The 12412-nt window shown below is 38.0% G+C and overlaps 1 protein-coding gene across 1 annotated transcript in view; it reads right to left on the bottom strand.

The window, feature by feature from the left end:
• Window positions 1-12412, bottom strand: part of Dh44 (diuretic hormone 44) — a 145254-nt gene that overhangs the window by 43720 nt on the left and 89122 nt on the right. The window lies entirely within an intron of this gene.

Raw genomic sequence — 12412 nt, 5'->3', positions numbered from 1 at the left:
ACATATACGAGCGTAAATTTTGACATAAATTTGAGTCATAACGGACGCGAAACATAGCTTAATCAAACGTACTTTTCGTAGAGCAACGAACTTTTCAGTCTCGGAACACTTAATATTACATGACATGTTTCCCGAGTAAAGTCTGAGATCAAATTGAAATCTAAATTTGATGTTGTGATTTCGCTGATAATGATTACCCAGGTTGCTGTCGTTTTGGTCGTTTTAACGGTTAAAATATCACAATTGAGAGCAAACAAATCTTCCTGTGACATCACATTGAAAACTTTTTCTGCTATCAGTGAGAGCAAACGGAAAACAAATTTGATATCCATTTTTCCTGTTGATAACAAAACAAGTATTCAATTTGATGTTATGCTAAGGCAATGAAAACATACCCACAACAACATATTTCTGAAGAGCAAATGTACAGCAAAATGAAATCAAAATTACACACTACGAAAAAGACATGTAAATTTCGGTTCCCTGAGACCGACACATGTAAGCGGCCCTTTTGACAAAAGAATCAGTTGAAAGAAACGAGAAAATCAACGTTCTCTTCGCCTAGTTGCTTATGTTTCGGTTTGAGAACACTTAATTTTACATGAAATGTTTGTTACGTTCCATGATTTACATCCAATATGGATTACGTTTCGTGCAAAAGTAGTTATTTCTAAGTGTGTAGGTATCAAATTTGTCAATTGCGTAAACTGAAATCAAATTATGATTTCAGTTTGATGTTGATATCAAAACTTAATTTCTATCTGCTGTCATTTTGATGCTGGACTTTGCTCGGGTTGTTTACATCTAATATCTTATGTCAAAGATGTATTCAATCACGTGTTAAATTAGCTATATCTAAGTTTGTACACACTTAGAAAAATTCATGTATATTTAGGTGCTCTGAGAGTGACATATACGAGCTTCAATTTTGACATAAATTTGAGTCATAACAGACGCATAATATAGCTTAATCAAACGTACTTTTCGTCAAGCAACGAACTCTTCAGTCTCGGAGCACTTAATATTACATGACATGTTTATTTACGTCTCATCTTCTATGTCAAAGATGGATTCCGTCAAGTGTAAAATTAGTTATTTCTAAGTGTGTAGGGTAGCGGTTACAACAAAACTTACATGCAATGATTGTAAAATTATGATCTCCGACTTTGTGAAAATAACATCACAACGAATTTTGCGGATGGCATCACATGTCTTGTTTATTTTCTCATCTCTTTATCCTTTAAGAAAATCACTGAATTTTCCGATGGTCATAAAATAAGATATAAGAAAGGGGTACATGATCGAAACAGTGATATTAAACGTTTTCCCGACGAAACAAGTACCTGCCCGGAACCCTGTCCATGTTACACTCCCCCCACTCTACTACAAAGTCAATTGATAGCATGTCACAAACAGTCAAGAACCAATTCACGAAGAATTCTGATTTTCCACGCCTACTCCTTGCTAAACCAAAGTCAAGAAAGAAACGAAAAGTGTTGCTGAGATCGGAGTTCACTTGTTTATCGTTCCGTTTTCGTATGAAATGGTGGGTGAATCTTGAAGGATTTCCGATCAAATCCACCCCTCGCATATGATGTGTTCACATTCGAGGAATTCTAAGATAAATTACATGTTTGCACATCACCTCGCCGCTTGATAATCTTTAAACAATTCTTCATCAACATGTCAAAAGGGCGAAAATGCTTTTGTGAACAATCGTCGATCGATTTATCCCGAATAAAAGCTCGTACATGCAAATTAACAACATCATCAACTAGATGAATATTTCCGCTACCAGGAGTGAACTTTTATTTGTCATAAATCGGTAGTTGAAGTTTAAAACAGCAGTTTTGCCCTAATAAAATGTTGCCGTTGTGCACCAAATGCTGGACGGTTTATTAATTCGAACATTTAATTTGTTAACCATTATTACATCCACATAATAAATATGTGTGATGAACATGAATGATACTATCGATCCTTCATACAATTTACATACTATAGGCGATAGGCATTGCATTAATAATTAATTTTTTAAAGCGTTGGAATAGTGGACAACGTGTGCGAATTTCGGTACATCGCCAGTATCAGGTTGTGAACATAAAGGCTCGCAAAACTTTCATTCAACTAGAATGCCTATTATGCCTAGAATTCACTGCACATTGACAATATTTCTTATGATTAAAGGAAGTGGAACGGGGACCGAATACTCGAGGCTTACTCGAGGTTACACTTTCTAAACAGGTTGGACGTGGTTTAGGGGACAAGGGACATGAAAGTGAATTGTCGATTTAATCTCCGTCGCCATTGGAATTGGTGTATGAACGTGTGAGAAACATTACAGTGGCGGAGAAGTGCTCTGGATCTTGAAAGAGGAGGAGAACTGAAACGAAGCACCAAAAAGGGGCTGTCTAGAATGCTTTGGTTGAATATTACAACCATCAACAGTCACTCGGCAACAGACTTTCGACTTTATTTTAACACCCTCTGTTAATGTGGTTCGACCAAATGTGTGTGTGTGTGATACACATCCTCGAACACATGTAGTCTACACACCCGGTGCTTTAATGTTACAGCGATTGGCGCGCAAATATTTACCCATGGATGAGTTCAAATAGAGCACCCGACCCGGATGGCTGTTGTTGTTTGTCTATTTGCTCATGCACACGTCTATATAGTGATAATTGGTTCAATTTGTCGTTTGTTATTCACGGTTCCCATTGGTAACCACCCCATTGTGGTCCAAAATAATGGGACTACTGACAGAGAACGCAGGTTCGTATGTGGCCAGTTACCATGAACTGATACGCGAGCATAATTGTATTTTTTCATTGAACAAACAGTTTGCAGACTGAAGGGCTTATCGTTGTACTCATCAGGTCTCTAAATATTTTAATGTGGGGCCTTTGTCAGCGTTATGAACCATCTTTTAATGTAGGGATCATCTTCTATTAATGTATGTGGCACGGGCGTGAAGGTCATTAAATTTAAGTATCTCTTTGAGGGTAAGGTGATCCTGATGTGGATGTGTCAAATGTGGAGGGCAAAACGTGTAGCAATTTCAATTCTAGGTTTTAGCTTGCGATGTTCTCTCGAATTTCCTGGGTACTTGTAACAAAATATTCATCTGCAAACTAGGTATACCCTTTGAAGACTCTCATGAATGATAATAGTTACATGTGTAATATTAAAAATCCGACAGAAAACGTATGTCAAAAGGTACAGATGTTTTGAAATCATCCAAGGATAGTTAAAATCAATTTCACTTTTGAGTAGTCTTTCAGAGAATGCTCAAAAAAAAAGAGCTACTGGTCGTTCAGAAGACGCTTAGTTCTATTTTTCCCGCAGTTCGGGACATAAAACCGCATGTTTGTTAAAGTTCAGAAATTTTTAGAAATTCAGCGAACTCCTTAGGAGTGCTGAGAACTTTTTAGAAGTTCAGTGGGTTTTGTAAAAGTTCAGTGATCTTTGTAAAGCTTTTTTGTGATCTTTGTCCGACTTTTTTGTAAAATAGCAAACAAGAGGACTCTAGTGAATCTCGAAAAACGGAAACAGGAAACATAATAGAAATTCAGAAAACTTGGTAGATATTCTACAAACTTCGTAGAGCTTCAAAGAACTCAGTAGAAATTCAGGGAACTTAAAAAATGCCCCGGCTGAAAATCTCGAAAGAATATTGAAAACTACACTGTGAAGAAGTGGAATCATTGTGCTAGAAAGCTTTATACAAGTTCTGGGAACACAGCGAATGAGAACGACTCAAATTTGAGTTTAGTTCACTCATAATCGCCAAAAGTGCAGGAACTCAGCGATGAGTTAATTTGCCTCATGTTTTCCCAGGTTTTTCCAGGATTTTCCAGGGAAAAATTCCCGAATTTGAGAAAAGTAAAGATTGGATTCACTCAGTCTATTGGTACTACTCCGAGACTGAATAAAATTTTCGTCAATTTCCTCATTTTCCGGCAGATTTTTTAGGTTTTCCACAGGAAACCATGGGACAAATTTTACTCATCGCTGAGTTCCTGCACTTTTGGCGATTATGAGTGAACTAAACTCAAATTTGAGTCGTTCTCATTCGCCGTGAACATTATTTAATATCACAAATCCTCACAAATGTTCAAAGCTTTTTAAAAGTTCCGGACTTTTCATTACATTTAAAAGTACTATTAAACTATTGTACTACTTCAGGAAATTTCAAGATCAACAAACTTCGTGGAACTTCATAAAGAAAGTCAACACAAATTGTAGAAGTACAATGAACTTTGTAGTAGTGCAGCAAACTTAGTAGCTTTCGTAACAGCTCATCTAACTTCATATAAGTTTGTCGTACTGATCAAAAGCTCAGTAAGTTTCATAGAAGCTAAGGATGGTTTGAAATAGTTCTGATATCTTCTTATGAGCTCAGGGAACCTCGTATCAGTTTTATCAGTTCTTACTCTTTCTGAACTTCCTGGAAGGATCTTAGGCTTTTTGAACTTCCTGAAAGCTTAGGAATTTTGTTTTTCCGTTGATTTGTTTCCCGTCTATCTTGTTTTCCGTGCTTAGCACCAATGCTACCGACGCCAGGGAGACAGCTCCCACATCTGGACCCTACCTATCGACTCATCAACTCATGAACCGGGGACCAACGGTTATACTTCCCTTCCGAAGGAAGGCGTGATCAGAGATGTTATGCCTCAGAACATCCCGGCGGCGCCGACTGGGATTGAACCCAGGCTTGCTGGGGTGAGTGGTAATCACACTTACCACTACACCACCGGCGCCGTTAGCTTAGTTGTGCTAAGCTTAGCTATTTTCAGAAATCTTGTAAGAATTAAGAAAGCTTAGCAACATGGGTAACTTGTATGAAGTTGCGGGAGATAATAATCTTCACAGAATTCCAAAAGTCTTCAAAATGAAGACATGTCATCAAATTTGGAATCCCTAGGGTGGAAAGCACAATGAAACTGAACGGGCTTGAGCTTGCAATTCACATTTGATAGACAATGATTTACAAGTTACAAGTTCTTGTATAATTCATTATGCTGCAGGTTGCAGATTGTTCCAGAACAGGGAGTTGCTAAGGCCCCATATCTTTGCCATTTTATCAGGCTACGTCTAAGTTTTCAGAATACAGATAAACGTCGATTATATGACCACTCTTCACAATTTCATCGATGATTTATCGGCAACTGCATCTCAATTACAGATATCAATATTGCCAAAAGGTAGGGGAATGCCTCCTCTGACAGATGGTATTGGTGGTTTGCTTGACTGAGTTCCAGTTTTCGAAAAATCGGTGATGATAGTGTGAATTGCTATACCTGTATTACCCAGAGTGTGCCTAATGCCTCTGCAGAAGAGTTTCCTCGGCATTTTACTGTGTTCGTTATTTGTTAATATTCTTCGCAAGTGTTTGGAAATAATTTTCTGAAATTCATCGTATTGACCATTCGGCCTAATGACCGTTCGGCCTTGTTACCGTTCGGCCTTATCGTTCGGTGTAATGACCGTTAGGCCTAATGACCAATCGGCCTAATGACCCAGCTTTGTTTATGGGCAACCCCTAACTATTGACGTAACTACGGGAGGGCTAGAAGGCCTACAGTCCCTCCTAGGACTAAGACTAGTCTCCTTTAGAATTGTTACAACAATTATTTATTTTTCTTATACATCAAAAGAAAGCTCCTCTCTTCAGAGGGTGCAGCCTATCCGAGCGTCTGCTCACCATGTAAGGGTCAGCTCAACACGACGTATGTTCAGCGTAAAACTCTAAACAGTGCTGTGCCGGATGGTTCTCCGGCGATACAGGTAGTTCGTCTCCTCGTGGTGTGCCCTGGAAACGTTAATTATCGAACCCAAGGGAGAGATATTAGGGCCAAACGAACTACAGCAGAGTAAGGATGCTGGAGCCCCATCCAGCTCGTCCCAGGAGGTCGATAAGCCCTGCACAAACCCTCGTTGTGCAAAGACAGGAGTGACACCGGGTTCTTAGAGTGCTTAGCACACGCAGCTGGTAAGCGGTCACATCTGTCCTGTTTGGCCCTGTACAGTTGGCTGGCTATCACGTCTGCTCTAGAACTCAGGCGAACAATTAACAGCGAACAACAAGAGGAAGGCCCTGCACAGCTGCTTACTGTGCAGTAGCGAGTGTCACGTCTGACACACCACTAGTGATGCGCCATAGCGCAACCGGCCCCCTCCCATGATGTAATGCTTTCGGGCGGTTCCGGGGAGGACAAGGGCCTAGAGCACAGGGTAAGGTTTAGTGGGTCGGGAGCGCTACTTTTCCCATCCCCACACCCTGAGTTATCTTCTCAGGTGTCTGGGAAAAGACTACCCCAACAAAAAAAAAAAAAAAAAAAAAAAAACAGGAGTTGGTGCAGGCCCTAAAAATAGTACTGGAAGCATACAATGTAAACATGACGTAATTATTTATTTTTTCCTCTGTTCGGGACCTAACACCACTGCGACCAGTAAATTGATCTATTGTAGTATATCCCGTGTCGTATTACTCCATCACTATTGAGAAATGATCGATTTGTTTACAGTATTCATTCTTGAATTTACCGCAAGGGTGTTAAAACACCCTCCAAAGACGCGCCCTTTGTCAGTCAAAATTGAATTCCGTAGCAACAAAAAATAAGGAATAATACCGAAAATGACCATGCATCAGAACCCTAGTCTAAACCACTTCAAACTAGGGAACAACGAATAGAAGATTAGGAATCACATAGGTGGAGTCTAACCAACTCATTTTTTTTTTGTTTCAAGATCATCCGAGGACTTATCACTATCATCAGGGCATAAAAAGAAACAAGGACTAAGATGTGTTCCTTTGATTACTGAAAAATCCTGTTCCCCTAGTTTGAAGTAGTCAGGACTAGGAATCGGTGGCAGATCTTACATCCCGTAACGTACCACGAAAAGGGGATCTACCCACGTTCCAGTACTGACCTCACATGAGAAATATCTAGTGTTGTTATTGTATACGGGTCATGAAGATTACAACTGAATCATTTTATGAACCCAAGTATGTTGCTTGCTTTGTTGATAATTGTATAGAAACACAGCAAAAAATAAATACACTTCAATCATGTCGAAAATCTCATGTAATTTTTATGGCCCCAAAAATAAACAAATGCAGTAAAAGCAGAGTAATGTCACTTCATGTATAGTATTAATGATAATTTTATCCTTTTTGGCAAGTAATATTACACCATATTTTTAACACGATTGAAGTGCATCCACTTTGATGTGATATCAAAATTAATTTTTTGCTGTGAAGTTTGCTCGTTTGTTTTTAAAACCTAGCTCAGGTTGAGGTTCACACTGACAAAAAGTTCGGTTTCGCACTGGGTTGGAACTGGTGTTAACCCCGATAATAAACGAATTCGCGATTAGTTTAGAATTACTGTTAACTCCTAAATCCCTAACTCTTTCACACTTTTCTACCGCCTGATTTCCTAAAAAGATCGTAATGTCGTGATTCTTTTTCTACTTAAAGTATTGACTTACATTTTTGAACGTTCAGTTGCAGGCTTTTGTTACAAACAATATAGAACAAGCGAACTTTCCAAACTAATTTAACCAATGTCATTCATTGTCATTATTGCACTCCCAGCTTCAATTCTACTTTTGCTTGACGAAATAAATAAATAAAGGAATGCTGTGGTGATTGTGCATCACTTTTCTGCCAGACACCTACTAGTAATTTTCTACAATGTTGCAACGATAAACCATTTCGAATGAAGCTTTCTTCTGACTCTGTACCCGTGCTGTATTTCTCCGAATCACCACCAACTCCCCTATGAGTTAAAACCCTCTTTGACCACCCGCGTTAACTTTCTCGATAGTAAACAAACTGTTACTAAAACTTTAGGGCACACTCCAACCTTACTGCATAAAAGTAAACAGCTTGGGTATCGTAGCAGTGAGATTTCCCATCGCACCTTCCATAACTTCTCCGAGAGCATACTTCAACACGACATACGATTTGAGAGGATGAAAGTTTCACTTTGTGAAAACTACCATAGATTTTTCTCTCCGTCTAAAGAGAGACTGAAACTTTGGCAAAGATTAATCGTTATACAAGGAAAAGTTAAACAGGAATTACTTTTATAAATCGTCGATGAGCAACTGCGATGTAAATTGATTTTTGTATTTTCCAACAAGTTAGAAGTGAACGTACGAGTAAGTGGATATGTTTGAGGACATTTTAAAGTTCAATTGTTTTGGATAGTGAGACTAATGGCTGTTCATTCGTATTGCAATTCCATTGTTTAATTTGAGCTCTCCTTTCCGAATTCCGTAGGCTGATGTTTTTCCGGACACTGTCAGTATCATCCATTTACGCGGATGAAATTCTCCGGCTTCTACATCAACTGCAGAAACTATACCGACATGTTGGATGTCGATTATATTCACCTACTGTGAAGTAGTAGGGTACTTGTCTAAGTCTGTCTTCCGATAGCCGATTTGAATTTGTTTCACATCAATCGTGATTTAACTTATAAGCAATAAATGTGTTTTGTAGGATGTAGGATGTAGCTGTTCGTCTTTATTGTTTTTGACGCATATGACGAAGAAATGACATACCCTATGCACGGCATTTCAATGCAACTAGAAAACACATGACCATCAGTTGAACAAAGCCTCAGAATCTCCCGTTACGCTCACCTGTCCTGCATCAGGGCACACAAGCGGAAAATTAATCAATTTGCATACCATTTCAAAAGACATGCTGATTTGAGTGATTGGTGGCTACTTCATCCACACTGCCTGCAGGAAAGAGTTGTTGGTAAGTTAAGCTTATCACAGTACGTTTGCAATGGCCCATGGTAAAAATTGGCAAATGGTAGGATTTCAATAATCCCAATTAAACTTGAATGTAAATGTAATTCCATCTCCTCAGAATCTCCCGGAGCTGTCCATATTTATACCACGTGGACATTTTAGGGGCGATGGGGTTAGAAAATGTCCCCCGCCCATACAATTTTTCAAAAAATATATGGATGATTGTCCATGTAGAAGGGGTGGTCTAAAACCCCTCCAAAATTATCCACGTGGTGATATGGATAGCCTTATGATGTATTGTGGAAAAAAAATCTACGTACACGGTCATAGATTCTGACTCACAATTAAGCTCAGTGTTGATAAAACCACGGTTACTCATAGACTGGATTAATGTCTGCTCGAATATGCGTAAAGGTCGCTCATACCCCGAGTAGTAGAAAAAAACTAATGAATACATAATTCTGACCTCAGTGTTCACTCGGCTGTCGACAGAAGCAGACCACTCTAAATGTGTGTCACGCGATCGTCTGTTTACTCGGCAGCAACCATTGTGTGGTCCTCCTCATTGTTCTTCATCAGCAGTTCTTTCGGTCGATGCGTTGTCGACTTTGCAAAGCAACCGTTTCGTGATGAATGTGTGAGTGCTGACCACGTTTTGCGTCCATTGTTGCAATGGAAGCGCTCTGACCTTCGTTGGCCAATCTGCTATACAAGTAAACCACTGGAAGCGGCTCCCGTTCTGGTGGAGGAGGTCTATTGGATAGCGGAAGTTTTAAGATGTATTTTATAGTGAACAAGAATCCTCGGCTCTGTAAAGTTAATTCGGTTGAGCCTTATCAAATAAATTAATAAAAATAACAATAATTCTGACCTGATACCAAAATTTGGTATTGATCAGCATGATTTAAAAGGTAAAATACCAAAGAATAATACCAAAAAATACATGCAAAATATCGAGATATTCGTTCCTGCTCGGAAGTTAATCAAATTTTGATTCAAAATTAGAGGAGGAGAGCAGAAACGGATATCTCGATACCCTTAACTGATATAGATTAGCCTGACATAAGAGGTAAAATATCAAAAAATAATACCAAACAAAATATTCCCACAATACCTTTCCAATACCATATTATGCAAATGCAATACCAAAACAATACCACACAAGTATTCTTTTGGTATCTAAATAACAATTTTTGTTATTTACAAAGCATTTTTCTATCAATTTTGTTGCTATTATTCGATTGTATTTTACCTCTTATGTCAGGCTGATTAACACCAAATTTTGCTATCAGGTTTAGAATTAGGTATTCATATGTTATCTTCTCCTGCTGAATACCTTGTTCTGAGCTGAAACCAAAATTTGATATTGATCAGCATGACATAAGAGGTAAAATACCAAAGAATTGCATGCAAAATACTTTGTAAATAACAAATATTGATATTTTGATACCAAAAGAAAACCTGTGTGGTGTTGTTTTGGAATTGCATTGGCATAATTTGGTATTGGCATGGTATTGTGGGACTATTGTTTTGGTGTTTTACCTCTTATGTCAGGCTAATTCATACCAATTTAAGGTATCGAGATATTCGTTCCTGCTCGGGTATACACACTTAGAAAAAATCATTTGAATTGAGGAGCTCTGAGACTGACATATATGAGCACCAATTTTGACCAGTGTCTGTTTTTATCATTTACGCAAAGAGTAGCACTTCAACCCAGTGTAGATGAATTGCGTTTGTTTTGAAAATCTTCACTGTCACGTACGAGCGAAATGAACAAAAGCAAAATAATCAAATTAACGTTGGGTAAAATGATTATTTTGAATATTGTCGACCTCATTGTCTAAATCCCCGATATTATCGTCAATTCAGCATGAGGTAATAATTTGCCATCGATCTGTGTGTAAAAACCAATACGACAGAAGAATTTGCATAAAATAATTTTTTTTAATTATTATAGTCATGGGTCATTCGTGACTTGTCCGCGGGTGAGATTTGAACTCGTGACTTTAGCGTGAAAGGTAACCACTACGCCGGGGTCGCCCCCTGCATTAAATTAAAATATTAATTTTGTTTTTGATCCTCAAAAGCATCCTCACCAAGATAAAGACGAATATTAATATTGAGAATAACAGAGGCGATAATAAACTTCCAGCCGCGAATGAAGACAAACAAATGTTGACTTCGATACTCAAAGGTTGCCTTGATCAAGAGAATGTTGTGAATGTCAAAATAAAAATTCATGCAGGTAAGTAGTCTATCTGCTTAGGTTGTCTTAATTTTCAGCTAAGTTCAGTGTGAAGATATGATTTTTATCAGCACTGATATTGACATAAAATTGAGTCATAACAGGCGCAAAATTCAACTCAACCTACCTAACTAATGAAAATCAAATTATGACAATGCATTAATGTGCAGTCTTCACCAGTGTCATTCCCACTAAAGAGCTTATCAAAATCTAACCCCCTTAAGTACTCATCCCATAGGTAAAAAAAAATCTTGACTTTTTTACCTAGGGGTTCTTAAGGGGGTTGGATTTTGTTTTATTTAAGCATTCCGCTAACAACCCAACTCCATTACTTCATTATGATGGCTACCAAGCTTTTGGGATTTTCCTTATGTGAGAGTTGAATAGATTTTTCTCCTTTAGTTTACTTAAATCTTTGGTTTTTATTAGTTAGGTAGGGTCTGATTCAACACATTGTACTTTAATTTTAATGCCTGTGATCTTGACTTTTTTTTACCTAGGGGATGAGTACTTAAGGGAGTTAGATTTTGATAAGTGCTTTAGTGATGAAGACTGCACATTGTAGTCGAAATACGTATCTTTCATGGATACCAAAATTAATTAAGTTGAGTTAAATGGAAGATAACCTTTTTGCTGTTTTATTTAAGCATTCCGCTAACAACCCACACAGATAAAAATTCTGAATTTTAATTGTGATGTAAACATTCATTCACGTAGACTTGTATTTCATATCACGCAACCAAGCAACTTGCAAACAATGTTGTTTACAATGATGGGATTTTGTATACAATATTTGCTACATTGCATGAAATGTGTCAGAACTTTACATGATATATAATGTAAACGTATATGATATGTGACGCTCCATTTATGTGCATCATATTGAACAGAAATTTACACTTCTTTTTCGAACCGTGCAATTTCATTACTTCACAGTGTTTAGAATTAATTATTTTTAAGTGTGTAATTTTCAACGAATTTTCTTGGTTCACTTATTTCTTGCCACTCTTAATCTCTTATTTGTATTAATTCATTTCCAAGCTCCTCTTCCAACACAGTGTGCCTATTCAGTAGTAAGGGATTCTGGGATAAAATGCACCCATGGGGCAAAATGACTGATTGGCCCTGTTTTGGCATTTAAAATTCCGGGTTTACTTCGTTTTCAAGGATCTGTGAATCAACACTGCAAGTTCAATGTCTCAACTAACAATGCTGCTAGATAAATCCTCGAAAATGGTTTGGAAATGTATTGAAAAGAAGCGTAAAGTTATTTATCCGAGGGTTCATTTTATCCCATGTTCCCCTAGATGAACCCGACCGTAGGAGGCCTAACGTTTTCCGCACTCACTAGCTGATGATGAACTAAGTGAGCCGCTGTTTTTACAATAC

Source organism: Ochlerotatus camptorhynchus, unplaced genomic scaffold (genome assembly GCF_037179485.1).
Source record: "Ochlerotatus camptorhynchus isolate MF236.1 unplaced genomic scaffold, CSIRO-AGI_Acam_v1.1 ptg000004l, whole genome shotgun sequence".
Classification (NCBI taxonomy): Eukaryota; Metazoa; Arthropoda; class Insecta; order Diptera; family Culicidae; genus Ochlerotatus; species Ochlerotatus camptorhynchus.
Note: the sequence above shows the minus strand (reverse complement) of the source record. Positions and strands in the feature narration are given on the sequence as shown.